The sequence below is a fragment of the Canis lupus genome, chromosome 33 (assembly GCF_011100685.1).
Source record: "Canis lupus familiaris isolate Mischka breed German Shepherd chromosome 33, alternate assembly UU_Cfam_GSD_1.0, whole genome shotgun sequence".
NCBI lineage: Eukaryota > Metazoa > Chordata > Mammalia > Carnivora > Canidae > Canis > Canis lupus.
Window position 1 is genome coordinate 16453221 of NC_049254.1, and position 15555 is coordinate 16468775.

Below are 15555 nucleotides of genomic sequence, written 5' to 3' on the forward strand. Positions count from 1 at the left end.
CAATAGAAACAAGTCCTTCCGGGCGGGTAGAGATACCGGAAGTGCCGAGAGAAAAGACGTCCCACGCGGGGACTTCGAGGACAAAGCCTAGGAGGGTTCCTCCCAACAGGGATCCTCAGCCTCACGTCTCCTAACATCCTTGGCTGCTTTTACAGACGCTGTTTGGAAGCGGGTCGGGCCCCCTGGACTCAGCTTTGGGAGCGCGGTACCGGGCACTGCGGAGGCCTCCGGGTTCCACGCTGGGCGACATTTCATTTCAGGGTGAAGGGATACAGGATGCTCTCCTTTCTCACCTGGCCCTTAGGGTACCACAGACCTTTGGACACCTTTAGGCACCAACGTACGATCAATGGACCCTTCTCATTGGAAATAAGGTAACCCCCAAGATTCAAAACGTACCTGTTAATTATCCTATTTATCACAGTGATGTATGAAGAGTTTAAAGTTTTAAAATAAGAACGGCTCCTTGCCTCTAACCAAGCCTGAGCACCCCCCCCCCCCCAAGACAGTCACTTTCAACACGATGGCTCTATTTTTTTTTTTTTTTTCCTGGCACTTAACTTCATGTTGAAAAGTGTACCTAATGTGTCATGCCTTGATTTTTCAATTAAAACATGAGTTCTTAACTTCCTCGTCTATGAAGATGTTAGCAGTCTTGCCCTGCTTTCTCCTTCCCCATCGCACAAAACCAAACATGTCATAACTTTTGATTATGTCAGTATGTGTAATCTACATTAATGTTTTTGGCAGACCACGTACTAGTACATTTATTATTATTATTATTAAATGTATTCATTCATGAGAGACACACAGAGAGAGAGGCAGAGACACAGGCAGAGGGAGAAGCAGGCTCCATGCAGGGAGCCCCACATGGGACTCGATCCCGGGACTCAGGGGTCACGACCTGGGCCCAAGGCAGGTGCTCAACTGCTGAGCCCCCCAGGCATCCCTATTACATTTTTTTAAAGCAAATTCCATTTTCTTATAGCGTGTGCATAAACTTTATAAACAAACAAAAAACAAATTTCATTTTCCCCTAGAGGTAACAATCCTTTTTTAAAAACCAATTTTATCTTTATTGTCCATTGCTAATTTTTCGCACAGCTTCCAACAGCTCTTGTCTCGCTTTTCCACATTACTTGGACCTCTTTTTCAAGGTATCTATCTGTTGTTTGCTTTTCCTGAAGTCGCTCTGACCTCCCTTATCGTGTTGCTCTCCAGGCTCGCTGCACACCTTGCATCCTGGCACTTGCCTGGGCCGTCATCTGGGGAACTGCTTTCAGTTTTCTGTAGTGTTAGATCTGTTTCCAGATTCCGTGTCTTCCTCTTTTTCTTGAATTAACTACTCATTTTAGAGTAACTACCTAAAAATTTGGAAATGGGAAGGAAACGTTTTTAGACCTTACTTGCTTGAAAGTGATACCGTATCGTTCTCTCAAGTTCTTTGTAATTTGTGAATAGAGTATGAGGGTTGGAAATCATTTTCATCACGGTTTTTAAGATATTCTTGGCTTCAGATGACTGTTGAAAAATCTGATGTTTTTCTTAGTTCTAATTATTTTTATGTTTGTTTTCTTTTGTTGAGAATTTTAGAATTCTTTCATTATCCTGGTTTGGGTCTATCTTGTTACTTTTTTCTTCTTGTTTTAATTAATTATCCAAGTCTCTTGAAATGCATTTTCTTTCTTTCCTTCTTCCTTTCTTACTTTGTTTCTTCCTTCCTTTCTTTTTCTTTTTCTTTTTCTTTTTCTTTTTCTTTTTTTTTTCTTTTTCTTTCCTTTTCTTTTTCTTTTTTTCTTTTTTTTTTTTTTTTAAGAGATAGACAAAGTGAACATGGCTGGGAGCCAAGGCAGAGGGAAAAAGAATCCCAGGCAGGCTCCACACTCAGCACAGCACCTCATGCAGGACTTGATCTCACAACTCTGAGATCATGACCTTAGCCGAAATCAAGAGTCATACACTTAACCAACTGAGCCACCCAAGCTTCCCTCAAAAAGGCACTTTCAATGTGGAGATTCATAGCCTTCAGTAATGGAAATTGTCTTCCATTATTTCGTTAGGAAATTTTCTTCCCATTTTCTCTATACTATCCTTCTGGATCATCTTTTAAACATAAAATTAGTGGATCAATCCTTGATTTTTCTTATCTTTTCCCTCCTTTTATCCTTTTATTCTGTTTTCTGTTTCCTTGATTTTATCTCCCAATCAGTGTAGTGAATTTTTTTCTAATTTCAAATACCATGTTTTTATTTTCTAAGATGTCATCCTTAATGTCCAATCATTTAATTACTTTAGCATGTAGTTCTTATTTTATAACAATAGCATCATTTTGTCTCTCTGAGGGTGTTTTGAAAGTTTTTGTCTAATTTCTGGGTTGCTTCTATTTTTGTCAAGTTCTTTTTCTCTGTTTTGCTATCTTTCTTGCTGGAGGAATTCCCCAATTGACAGGGAATCCTTGATGGCCCATTCATATGTGAAGGTGATGTACATTAAGGATTATTGGAAACTCCATGAGATGGCAAAGCTTGTTGAGAATCTGCACCTCACCATGGGCTTTGGGTGGCTAGCTAGCTTTTTGCTAGGTTGTACAAAAATGTCAATGTGTATGGTTATTGTCTCTGTGGCTCTTTAATTTCCTCACAGAAATGTCCTAACAATTCTTGCCTCAGGGAGGAGGTGACTGCTGATTTTCTGGGATTTGAGCAGGGGAGGGAGGGAGGGAGGGATGTGTTCTCATCATTCACAGTACACACTTTCACCTAATCTATTCTGCTTTGAGTTAGCCAGTTTACCCACATCTATCTTTGTGCCTGACAATCACAAGTCTAGAGTCCTGTGGTTAAATCTTCTGAAACCAAATTTTTCACTTCCTCCGGAGGTGACAAAAGCATGGGCACCCACTGCACGGAGCAAGCATGGGTACTTAGCAGACTGTCTAATCCTACTTTGGATCTTAAACCAATTCATTCATTTTTAGTCTTCATCTTACCCCTCATCATTCAGGCTGTGTAACAAAATACCATAGACTGTGGCTTATAAACAGCAGAAGTGTATTGCCCACAGTTCTGGAGGCTGGGTACCTGCATGAGTTCAGAGGCAGGGTGCCAGCATAGTGGGATTCCAGTGAGAGCCTGCTTCCAGGTTGCACGTTACAGACTTCTCAGTGTATCCATGTGGTGGAAGAGACCCAGGAACTGTCTGGGGCTTTTTTCATAAGGGCACGAATCCCATTCATTAGAGTTTCACCCCCATGACCTGATCACCTCCCAAAGGCCCTACCTCCTGATACCATGACCTTGGGGGTTAGGATTTCAACACATGAATCTGGGGAGTGGGAACACAGATATGCAGACCATAATACCCCTCCTTTTGATTAAATGTAACCTCTACTTCCTGAGCCTTTCCACAGTTTCTGAAGCAGGAATACCTTAAGAAACATTTAATAGTGTAGGGGAGGATGAATCTTAAAAGCAAGCAGAGAGAGGTAACAAAGTGCCAACCTATTCATTTGTCAAACCATGGAAAAACTCAGGCAATGTTTCTTCCATCTACATGTATATCTCCTCAATTTTTATCTTTCTAGTCCACTGCTATCTTTTCTCCCACTCTCATTATTTTATATTGTATAAACCAGTACCTTTTTTTATTCCTTCCTATAATTTTGCTGGAAATTTGGGAGAAAGCAGAGAGATGAACACATTTGTTCCATCAGCCATGTTTACCTGATAGGTTTCAGTGAATTTTAAAGTTCATATATGATACTAGTCCTCTGGGAGTATATCAAGCAGTAAAGGATTTGGTTTCTGCCCTGGAAATTTTAAGAATTCAATTGCACTTTGAGGTAATAGCTCAGGAGTAGCCACAAGGTAGTGAAAACTAATGATATAGACAAGAAGTAAGACAGTCATTTAGATGAAGGATTGAGTGATATGTTACCTTGACCTTGATAAACAGAATACCGTTCTTCTAGGTATTTAAGAAGACAGGAGATTAGTCCCAGGCCAAGAGAACTCAAGAAATACAGGTCTGAAAGATTGCACCAAGTTGTGATGGAATAAGAACTCCACAAATTCCAGTACATGTTTTACATTCATGGTTAAAGTCTATTTGCTCTATTGATCTATCCCTAAAGTTCCTTCTTCTACTCATCAGCATACATAACTCCTGAAATGCTCTACTTGATTTGCTATAATATCGTAGTTTAAATTTTCCATGCATACAGCACCTGAAATTATAATAATTTTAGCTTGTCCCTACCTAGCATTCATATTGAAATATTCTTTTAACACTCATTCAGCCTTATACTCTCTAATATTTTCCTTAATCTTCTGACTACAAAATAAAGTAGGTAATAGGTATATTTCTGATGGCTTTCTCCCCATTCTCCCGAAGTCCCAATAAGAATCACATAAACCCACTGAATTGGTATATATGGGTAGATATGTTTCCTTAAACCAAGAAAGGGATGCTTGTAGTTGTATTTGAAGAGAAAAAAAAAAAAAAAAGCCAGGAGTGTCTATTTTTTTTTATTTTACAAAATAAAAACATGAACAATCTTTGTCATAGGTTCAAATTTTGAAGCTTTAGGACTTTGCAAAAACTTCCAGGATTTCAATCACAGATTTCTAATACTTACAGCCCTGCCAAGTTAAACAGCAACAGTTGTGAGATTTATCTGCAGAACACGTGGCTAATGACCTTTAAGACAACTTGTCTCATATGTCAACTAGAAAAGAAAAACGTGAGCTATAACTTTTGAGATTAGTTGCTTTTCTTATTTTTGCCCATTTATGTAACTTAATATCTGGTATAATAGATGTAACATAAGTGCATGGAGGTGTTTTTAAGGACAATTTTTCTCTAAAAAAATGTCATTTTGTAACTAATTATTAAGAAAATCTGAGTTTTTGGCATTTTAATCTAAAATATGTCAGTGTTCTCAAAGTAATTGGTTTGAATTTTTCTACAAATGTGTATATTGGCTTATGTTAATCTTGGCTGAACAAACTGTTACCGTGAGATTGCGTTTAAAACAACTGGTGGGATTTGTGGAAAATTTCAACCACTAATAATTTGCCTTCATATTACACATTTCTTCAAGCAGCTTAAAGGAGTTTATAAGACATTTGTTTTTATTATAAATGTCTTATAATATCTTACAAATGCCAGACATTGCTTTTATTACAAGGAATTTTTAATCTTCCCATAAGAAATGATTATAATAAAATGTTACAGATAAAAGCTGAAATACATATGGAGATTTTATTCACCAGTAAGAAGGCTTTGTTGGAAAACAGCTAGCAACAGTACTTATTTTAAGTTCTGTGTTTATGATCCGTGGTTATCACCAAAAGTAGGCTAACGTCTAGGTTAATAGTCAACAGCATGAAAACAGAAAGGGTTCTGGTTCTCTAGGGTGTTTACTTCCAGGCTTTAGTCACACAGGCCTGAGATTAAATACTGGTCTACTACCTCTAAGCTGTTTTACCTGAGACAAATTGCTTTGCTTCTTCGTTTGTTGAAGTAAAGGTACCAGATCATGGCAAATAATAAATGGAGACTATAATTAACTTATATAAGAGAAGTAGCAGTTAATGAGTCAGGAATTTGCCTGTCTTGAAGGAGATGCATCTAGGTAAAGAGAAATTTTGACAGACTTCTTCAGGAGAAATCTAGACAGATTTTTGTAATTTTGCCTGAAAGCTTATTTTGTTTTCTTTTATTCTGTAAATTAAAAAAAAAAAAAAGTGGGGGATGCCTGGGGGCTCAGCAGTTGAGTGTCTTGCCTTTGGTTCAGGGTGTGGCCCCGAAGTCCCCGGATTAAGAGAAAGAGAAAGAGGCAGAGACACAGACATAGGTAGAGGAAGAAGCAGACTCCATGCAGGGAGCCCGACATGGGACTTGATCCCGGGTCTCCAGGATCCGGCCCTGGTCTGAAGGTGGTATTAAACCGCTGAGCCACCCGGGCTGCCCCCATCAGAGATTTTAAATCTAAGTGGCTATTTAGACATCAAGACAAGAAATATTACCACAGGTATAGATGGATGTTTCATAGTTTAAAATGAATCAACCTACTAAAAATACATAACAGGCATTAATATGTATGCACCTATTAACAAAGTTTCAAAATATACAAAGCAAAAACTAAAAGCATGAAATAGAGTGTTGGATTCTAAAATTCCTCCAAGCCATTGATAGAACAACTAGATGGAAAAAAAAAGTATGAGGAAGATTTGAATAGTAGTTACCTACTTAAACTAATTGATTTTATAAAACACTACATCCAATAAAGGTAGAATATACATTCTTTACAAATACACATGAAAAGTTCACCAAGGCAGCGCATATGCTGGATCTGTAGCCTGCCTCACTCTTCAAGGATGCTGGCAGAGCACATAACACTCGGATCAGAGGTAAAGGACCTTATTATTCATGGCAATAATTATAGCCAGATTATCAGCATTAGTGTCAGTTCACTGAGCAGGAGTTCCCACAGGATGACGTAAAAAGCGTCAGATGATAACTGAACACACAGGAGAGGAATCCCGAGTTGAGGGAACAGAAATATTTTTACATTAGACAGTGAGCCTGCCTGACCTTTGCCTAGGAAGGAAACATTATCTTTATTATACTTATTATAGTAGACAATAAACAAGCCTACCTTTTATTCTGAAGGGGGACACTATCTCTGATTTTCAAGACTATTTGCTATATAAATATCTTTGAAAAAATAATCTAGAACAAGGGCCATCAGTATGTCTGATAACAAGACATGCAGATTTGCAAAAATCCAGAGATGTGTTTTTTAAAGGTAGTATTGGTATAGAGAAAGGCAAATAAATTAATGTCATGGGATAAAACATCCATAAAGAGATACACACATTTGAGCAACTGCTTTCCATAAAGGTGTGAGAACAATTCAGTGAGGGCAGGAGGGTCTTTCAACAGATGGTGCCAAAAAAATCTGGATAACTATATGAAAAAAATAAATAAGCCTTTTCCCCTACTTCACACAATATACAGTGACTAATTAGAGGTGCATTTTTGACCTGAATATAAAAGCAAGACTTCCAGTGAAAATATATGAGAAATTCTTCATGACTATGGAGTAGGCAAAGATTTCTCAGGAGATAGAAAGTACTAGCCATACAAGAAATTTTGGTAATTGGACTTATAATTAAATACTTCTATTCATCAAAAGATGCTAAAATAATGATTAAGCAAAACATAGATTGAGAGAAAATTTTGCAACAAATATATGTAATAAAGGACTTGTATGAACAGAAAAGTTAGATTGTACACAGATAAGGAATTTTTAGGGTGGTACCTTGGAAGGGCAAGGGGCAAGGGAGAAGAGAATACTGCATGAATGTTTGAAGTCTTGGGTCAGCAGGTGTAGACTGGGTAGGAGAAAAAAGTAAAAAAGTGGACTTTGTATATTGGAAGACAGGAAGTTATTGAACTATATTTACGAAAGCAAATACAGATGCAAGCAAAGAAAAAGTAGAGGAAAAGGAGACAATAACAGAAAGAACCTACCTTTGAATTTAAGATCTCAGATGTAGAACAGATCTGGAAAATAGTGAGATAGATCCAATACCAAGGCACAAGTCAGCCTCTGACAATGGGCTGCTGAAAAGTAGCAAAGTAATAATGGGGTAGGAATATTGAATGGATGATGTCAAGCAGTGAGAAAGAGAAGAAGCCAATGAGCCAGGTGTCAAAGCTTTCCATGATTATGAAATAATCAGAAATTCAGTGGTTGAGGATTAAGAGGAGAGTGAGGGTAACTAGTTTAAAGTGACATGATATGGACACTTATTAAATACTGTGCATAGTTAGGCATTCATTTTCATATTCAATTTTCACAACATCCCTAAGATAGTAGACCTCACCCTCATTCACAGATGATTAAAACCATTCACTGATGATTAAACTAAAATTCATAAATAAATAAATAAGTAAGTAAATAAATAAATAAAACCTGAAATTCCTGGAAGATAAGTAATTTATCTCAGGTTATAGAATTTGTGAATGGCAGGGCTGGATTCAAAAAAATTTAAAACAATTTCAAAAAAGAAATTAGAGTGGGACCATAGTACCTACCACTGAGAGAGCTCAGAAAACATCTTTTAGCCTCAAAGAAGAGCAAAGAATTGGTTGAGTCGGTTGATGAATTATTCTTTAAAGATCTTGGGTGTGTGAAGGAGGTTTTTGTGATTCTTAGGGAATAAAACAGACCACTTAAGTAGTTACTACTCCAAACGTAAATTGAAATTTTTAGATAATTGGGTCTGTTATTTATAGATTTTTTTAAAAAATTCTTTTCCCTTTGTCTTCAAGCTCATAGTTCTTACTTCTTACAGTAGCCAATAGAGAACTGAATAGAGAAGCAACTCCCTTTTCTCCTAATGTGATTCTTTTAACCTTGAAGATGGCCATAAACCTGGTAGCCAAGCTTATTAAAATCATAGGCTATATAAAACTTAATAAAATTATATGCTGCATAAGAGCAAATTGGTTTTGAGGGAGGATCTGGGAGGCCTTTACATATGAGGAGCAAGAGCTTTTGTTCATGTGATCTATTTTGGTTTTATTTTTGGTTTCAAGCTATGTTCTGCTTAGTGAGGGAGTGAGGTTGCTGGTTAACTAAATTCCAGATAGGGAGGCTGTTACTGTATTTAAGCAGTACAATAAAACTACTAAATATATTTTATTTAAACATTATTTAACTAACCTTTAGTAAATTGTAAACAAATGATATTACACCAACCTTTTTCAATTCTGATGCCTACCTTTTGGTCTATATATTTATTCATCATTTAGAAGGTAAAGTAAAGATATTTTTAGTGGTTCAAAATCTAAATATAAATTCAAACAAAATGAGTTTCTTTAGGGCAACTACTAACAGTATCATTAGATCTTTAAGCTGAACTTGGAGCTATTTTTTACACTGGATTGAAGATGGTAGTATCATAATTTATAAGGAGAGAATAGACTCAGAACAAGACCTAAGAAGAATCAGAAGAGATATATAAAACTTTAGGTCCATGTATCTTGTGGTAATTTCTGAGAAACCTAACTACATTCTAATTTTCTATTCTCTTTCTCCATAACACAGACTATAGTTAGACTGTTTTAAGCTACATAATGAAAAGTCCACTGGTCTAAACCAATGTCTTTGAGGAAGCTTCTAGGAGACATATTTCTGTAACATTTGGATTTTATATAATGGACATATATAACTCGTGCTCAGAAAGGAAAAAAAAGAAAGGATGATAAAAATGCAAAAAAAAAAAAAAGAAAAGAAAAGAAAAACTGTAAACAGAATTTGCTAGACATTCAAATTACCCTGGAATAAAATTAAAGTTGTACTAATTCAGAAAGAATGTAACGAATTCTTGAAGCAAACTGTCTTTGTCACAAGGGGTAGCTCTAAACTATTGTGTGGGCCCCAGCAAACCAATTCAAGTGCCTGCTACATTCTTCTACAAATTAAAATACCTTAAAAAGAAAATCCAGGACTATCCTGAAAAAACAAAAATGACATAAGGAAGACCATCCTTGCCCTGAGGAGGACATGAAAAAGACAGAACATATAATCCCAGCAACTATTGTTCTGTGAAAGCTTGTATCTGAAGATAGGAGGACAGAGAGAAGAAATGCCATGGGCTTTTCTTTATTTCTTTTATCCTTCTGACCATTCCCTGGAAAATGAATGTGTCATCAGATTTGTACACTGAAGCTCTACCATAGGTAGCAATTGCTTTTATTTTGGGCACCATCACCACCTACAAACAAAAGAAATGTTATAACTGCAATGCTATCTTTTTTCCAGCTCCTCCAGAATTTGAAGGAAATTAAGATAAGATTAAGGCATTTTTTTTCTACTCTTCATATTACAGGCCTATGTTATAATTTATAAACAAACCAAATTATTGCTTTCTTTTAACTCATTATTTAGGTAGAAAACTGTTGTTTGAGGTGGTTGTTGCCTTTTTTAAGAAAAATTGCTTCTGTACACTTTCGAGGTAATCTTGAATTCTAAGTTTGATTCAGTCATCAACATATTATCAGTTGAAATTCTGAGGAACAATATGAGTAAATGTTACTTTTTTTTCTCTTTTGAGCATATGTTGTATTTAAATTTGAAGTTGAAATCTTGGGCAATTCATATATGAAGTGATGGAAATTATATTGTAATCAACATATTTGAGTCTGTGTTTCCTAACTATGCAGTTATGTTCACATACAGAATATAAAGTAGAGGGCCTTCTGAGAAGTAAATTTAACCTTGAAAAATAAATTATCTCTTCAACTTTCTATAGCCTCTTGTGAACGTTTACAGACTTCATAGAAGAATTGCTAGAGAATGTGCTGGAGAACCTAGGGAGATACTGTTTTTAAAAAATAACCTTAACATTTAACATCATCGATGTTATAATGATTTTTTTTAGCCAAAGTTTCATAAAGCCAAATTACCCATACATGTTTTCCAGCATGTAATATTTGAAAAAAAATTATCCCACTGAAAACAATGATAAATGAATTTTCCTCTAATTTATCCTGGCTCTAGCCACTGAGCCTGGCTGCACTAGCATGAACATTGGTGCAAGGACCAAGAAGAGGTGGATACAAAAGCAAATCGGAACAACCAAAGCAATGAGCAAGAGTAGGCACGGGACTCCCAGAATTAGATTCTTCCCTTCACAAATAACCACTCCAAAGTTTGATTTTGAATTATAGAATATCACAGGTTATGGTAAAACTAAGGACCAAAGAAATGAGTGCAGCAGAATGACTACTTAATGGCTCCCACCCTGCACCTCCCAGTCATCTTGTCACCACTTAGGCCATTCTTGGGAAGGCTCTCACTGCTCTCTGGTTGCCAATAGTGAGAGCCACTCATTCTGCTCAGATCAAAACAGAATCTGGGTGTAAGGCAGGAAAGATTGAAAAGATGTACCATCAAGTACCTGCTTTCCCAACCCTTGTATAACCCACAACCCATGTTGGAGCTTCATTGTTACCTTACCTCAGAGCACATGTCTCCTTCTTCCAATGATGAGTTTGTGCTTCAGGTGAGGCCTGCAGGGCCAGGGAGGCAGGGTTGGCTTTTCTCGGTGCTCCTGTTCCACCCTCAGTTTTCGTCAGTCCTTGCATGCCTGTGCCTCAAAGAGAAATGCTCTCTCCAAGCTCTTTCTTGCCTCTGTTGGCAGTAGACCGTTATTGCTTATTATTTGATGCTAGGCTCCTGCCAGGGACTGCAGGTGGTTCTCGATTCTCCTAATCCAGCCCCACAAGGGTCCAGCAGTCTGTGCGCCTGGGCCTTCAGGATGGGCCCTTTCCCTGTTCCTGCCTCTATCCTCATGGCAACCGGACCTCTCCTTATTTCTGAGGTATAAGAATAGGTCTCTCTGGTCTTCTGCCCTGACCATCTTTCTTGTGAGCATCCAGGGTAAGCCCATGGAAAAGAGTTTGCAAATCGTTGTGAACTTCCTTGTGAATCAGGCTCTCAGTTATTCTAAAGTGATATCCTAGCCCACACTTGGCCCATAGGAATTTGTTGACATTTTAACTGATTTCTCACCACCTGCTTACATGAAAGCCACCACTTCCTCCCAGGCTTTACTAAAGGTGAGAGTTTGTGTGTCCTGTTCCTCCTCAGAAGGATTTGTCGCTCTTTGAGGTTCAGTTCCCTTAGCTGCCATGCAACTTCAGTTCTCTGAAGTTTAAACTTAAGAAAAGATATGCTTTTTAGGACTATCTGGATTATTCCTGCTGTTAGTATGGAGGGTGATAATTTTTATGGCTTTTTATGTTCTAAACAAAAGTGGAAACTCTGGTTTCTCATTATTGTTTAAAACAAAGAATTCTTAAAACTTCTTTAAATTTTTAAAACATAGTAATAGTAATAGAAAAGAAAATGAGGGCAAATGTCTTTGCCTACAGCAGTCCCTCTAGGCTTTCTCCTCCAAGGGTAAGGGGAAAAAAGATTATTGTCTTAGGCCAGAGATGTGGCTAGTGAGCTAGGAGAGAAGGGTATAGGAAATGCTCCCTAAAGTTTGTCATACTCAGGACTGCAGAACTCAGGGTCCTGATCACTCAGTGTTATGGTCTGAATGTTTATGTCCTCCATAGTTCATGTGTTGAAGCTCTAACTTTAATAGGATGGTATTTAAAAATGGATCCTTGGGAAGTAATTAGCGTTAGATGAGGTTTTAAAGATAGGGCTCTCAAGATGGGATTAGCACCTTTATAAGAAGAGATCTCAGAGTGCTCGCTTCCCCTCACTTCAAGCACACAAAAAAAGAGGTCCTATGAGCGCACAGCAAGATGGCAACACCTACCTACAAAGCAAGAGAAAAGGCTTCAGAATGAAACCAACCCTTGCCAGCACCTCAATCTTAGATTTACCAGCCCCAAACTGTGAGAAATAAATGTCTGTTGTTTAAACTACATAGTCTGCAGTTTTTTGTTATAACATCCTGAGCTGACTCACCCAGTACTGAGCATTCAAGAATCATCTGAGAGAAGTTCCAGTGAAAACTGTTATGGCTTGGCACTGGAGTTTGAGAATCTCTAATCTAGAGAGGTTTTCATTATGGAGTGGCTTTTTGCATAACACCAACATAGTCTTACGTGGGTTAACCAAACCATCTGAAAAGGATGGACCTGTATGATTTGAAAATCCAAAGTCACTCCTATGGAATGGTCAACAAAGAGAGCAGCAATGTCTTCAAAAGGCTCTAATTGGGGCACCTGGGTGGCACAATGTTTGAGCGTCTGCCTTTGGCTCAGGGCATGATCCCGGGGTCCTGGGATAGTCTCACATTGGGCTCCCCACAGGGAGCCTGCTTCTCCCTCTGCCTGTGTCTCTGACTTTCTCTGTGTATCTCTCATTAATAAATAAATAGCCTTTTTTTTTAAGGCTCTGATTAGAATTGCACTTACTTTCCCAGATAGAGTACCTTAGTAGGGACTTCTTTTTCTTGTGTTTCTCCTTTGCATATCTGAAATCCTTTTTTTTTTTTTTTATTTTTTTTTATTTTTTTTTATTTTTTTTTTTATTTATTTATGATAGTCACACAGAGAGAGAGAGAGAGGCAGAGACACAGGCAGAGGGAGAAGCAGGCTCCATGCACCGGGAGCCCGATGTGGGATTCGATCCCGGGTCTCCAGGATCGCGCCCCGGGCCAAAGGCAGGCGCTAAACCGCTGCGCCACCCAGGGATCCCTGAAATCCTTTTTTGTAAAATTAATTCATTTGTTCATTTAACACAGGCTTTGTTTTGTTTGTTTGTTTTTTAGAGAGGGAGAGAAGAGGGCAGGGGAAGGAACCAAGAGAAAGAGAGATAATCTTAAGCAGGCTCCACACACAGAATGAAGCCCAATGTGGGGCTCAGTCTCCCAACCCTGAGACCATGACCCGAGATGAAATCAAGAATTGGATGTTCAACCAACTAAGTCACCCAGGTGCCCCTCATTTAACAAATTTTTGTCGAATGCTTACAACATGCCAGGCACTGTCCTGAGATGTTGGAGTATATCAGAACATGAAATGGACAAAGATACCACCTATAGAGTAGGGTTTTCATTCTAGTAACGGGAGTCAAAAGTAAACATTTGTGATGAATAAGTACATGAAATAGAATGAAGAAAGTTGTAGATGTTGCAGGAAAAAAAGTAATTGTGGAATTAGAAGTGGTGGGGTGGTAATTTATGATTTTCAGCAGCATAGTCAATGTAGACTCCAGTGTAAAGGAGACACTTAAGCAAAGATTTGGAGGAGGTAAGGGAGTGAACCACACAGATAACTGGCAGAGGGAACAGCGGGCAGAAAAGCCCTGGGTGGGAACCAAGCTCAGTGTGCTCCAAGAACAGTACAAAGGCCAGCAAAGGGGAGACAGTACCAGTGGATGTTATAAAGGCAAGGGACAGAGGTGGCAGGTCATAAGTAAAAATAGCAAGGTTTATCTAGACATATTTCTAATCCCCACAGGAATCCCCCTTCTGTTGGTGAATGATCCTTCTCTTTTTGTATCTGTTTTTTTAAATAAAGATCCTTATAATGCCCCTACCGAGAGTCACCAGACAGAGATTGGGAAGAGACAGGCAATAATTCCATCCCAGATTAGTAATCTAGCAATTAATAGAACAAATGTTACCACATAATTAAAGCAGCTTGTAATATAGAAACCTTGAAATCAAAGCCAGTGATCGAGCTGCTAACTGTATAAAAATACATTAAGATCATAAACAAATAAAGAAAATCGATGATCAATAAGCAAAATGATAAAAAAAGAATATTCAATCTTATTAGTAATCCCCAAGATGGAATTTTCTACTATCAACATAGATTATTTCTATATAACCTAGTTTGATCATATAAGTTTTATACCATTACCTACTGCTGTCAGAGGTAGGGAAACTGAGATTCTCCAATCATATAATGGGAAATTTACATAGGTTACAACTTCACTGAAGGACAGTTTGGCAGCACATTGGCTGCTCCTTTAACTGGTCTCCTAATCAGTTTTCTGGATTAACCAGCACTCTCCATTCTCTCTACAAAGTACATTGACTAGTGCCTTCTGCATACTGAATGCTTGAGCTTGGAGGGGGGGGCATCTCCTCTCAAATTCACCTAAGCACTGCTACTTTTTCAATGTTTAATATTTGGTTTAAAATCAAAGGGGTTTATCACCACGAGTTATATTTTTCCTAAATTTATGTCAGTTCTATTAATTATTATAATTAGTTAATTAAATTATATAATCTGATTAGAAAGTTACTTGTTTTTTCAATGGAAACCAAGTGATTTGCAAAGACTCAATGAATGTAACTTTTTAAAATATAAAAACTGCCATCAAATTAGATGTGAGTCAGATGCAAAAGAAAATTGTAAAAACCTTGAAGAACTACTTTCTAAGTGCTTCAATTCTCTCTCCATTTTAAGCAAAATGAAACTAGAATCGTGATTTATTCCTTCTAGTTGTAATTTATGAAAGAAAAATGATTCAGAACTCCAAGAATGTACTAAAGAACAGAAAACAAAACAAGCAAGCAAAACTTCGGCCCAACATTAAAATATTAACAAGGGAAGGTACAAAAAGTAAAAAAAGGAAGTTGGGAGACATATATGTATCATTTTAAAGACTACCTGCTTTAAACAATTGCTTTGAACTAGCCTATTACTTATATCAGCCAAAAGGGCTTCCAAAGTATATGTCAAAAATCGTAAACCCGTGTATATAGTCACATTACCAATCTAATAATGAGAAAACATCAGACAAATATTAACTGGGGAATGTCTATAAAATCCCTAACTGGTACTCTTCAAAAGTGTCAAGGTCATGAGAAACAATTTGAAGAAGATTAAGGAGACATGATAACTAATTGAAACATAATTTCATGGATTGGAATCTGGAACACAAAAAAGACATTAATGCTGTAGCTCAATTTAATATTTACAGTGCAAACTTAGTAAATGTACCATGGTTCTTTCTATAAGATGGTAGCATCAGAGGAAGCTGGTGGAAGGGTATACAAGAAC

General features: G+C 37.5%; 1 long non-coding RNA gene across 1 annotated transcript; it reads left to right on the forward strand.

The window, feature by feature from the left end:
* The first annotated feature begins 39 nt into the window (after positions 1 to 39).
* LOC111093729 lies at positions 40 to 12961 on the forward strand. Its single transcript, XR_005383303.1, has 3 exons — positions 40 to 374; positions 4639 to 4741; positions 9122 to 12961. It is a non-coding gene; the product is annotated as an uncharacterized LOC111093729 (long non-coding RNA).
* Positions 12962 to 15555: the final 2594 nt, after the last annotated feature.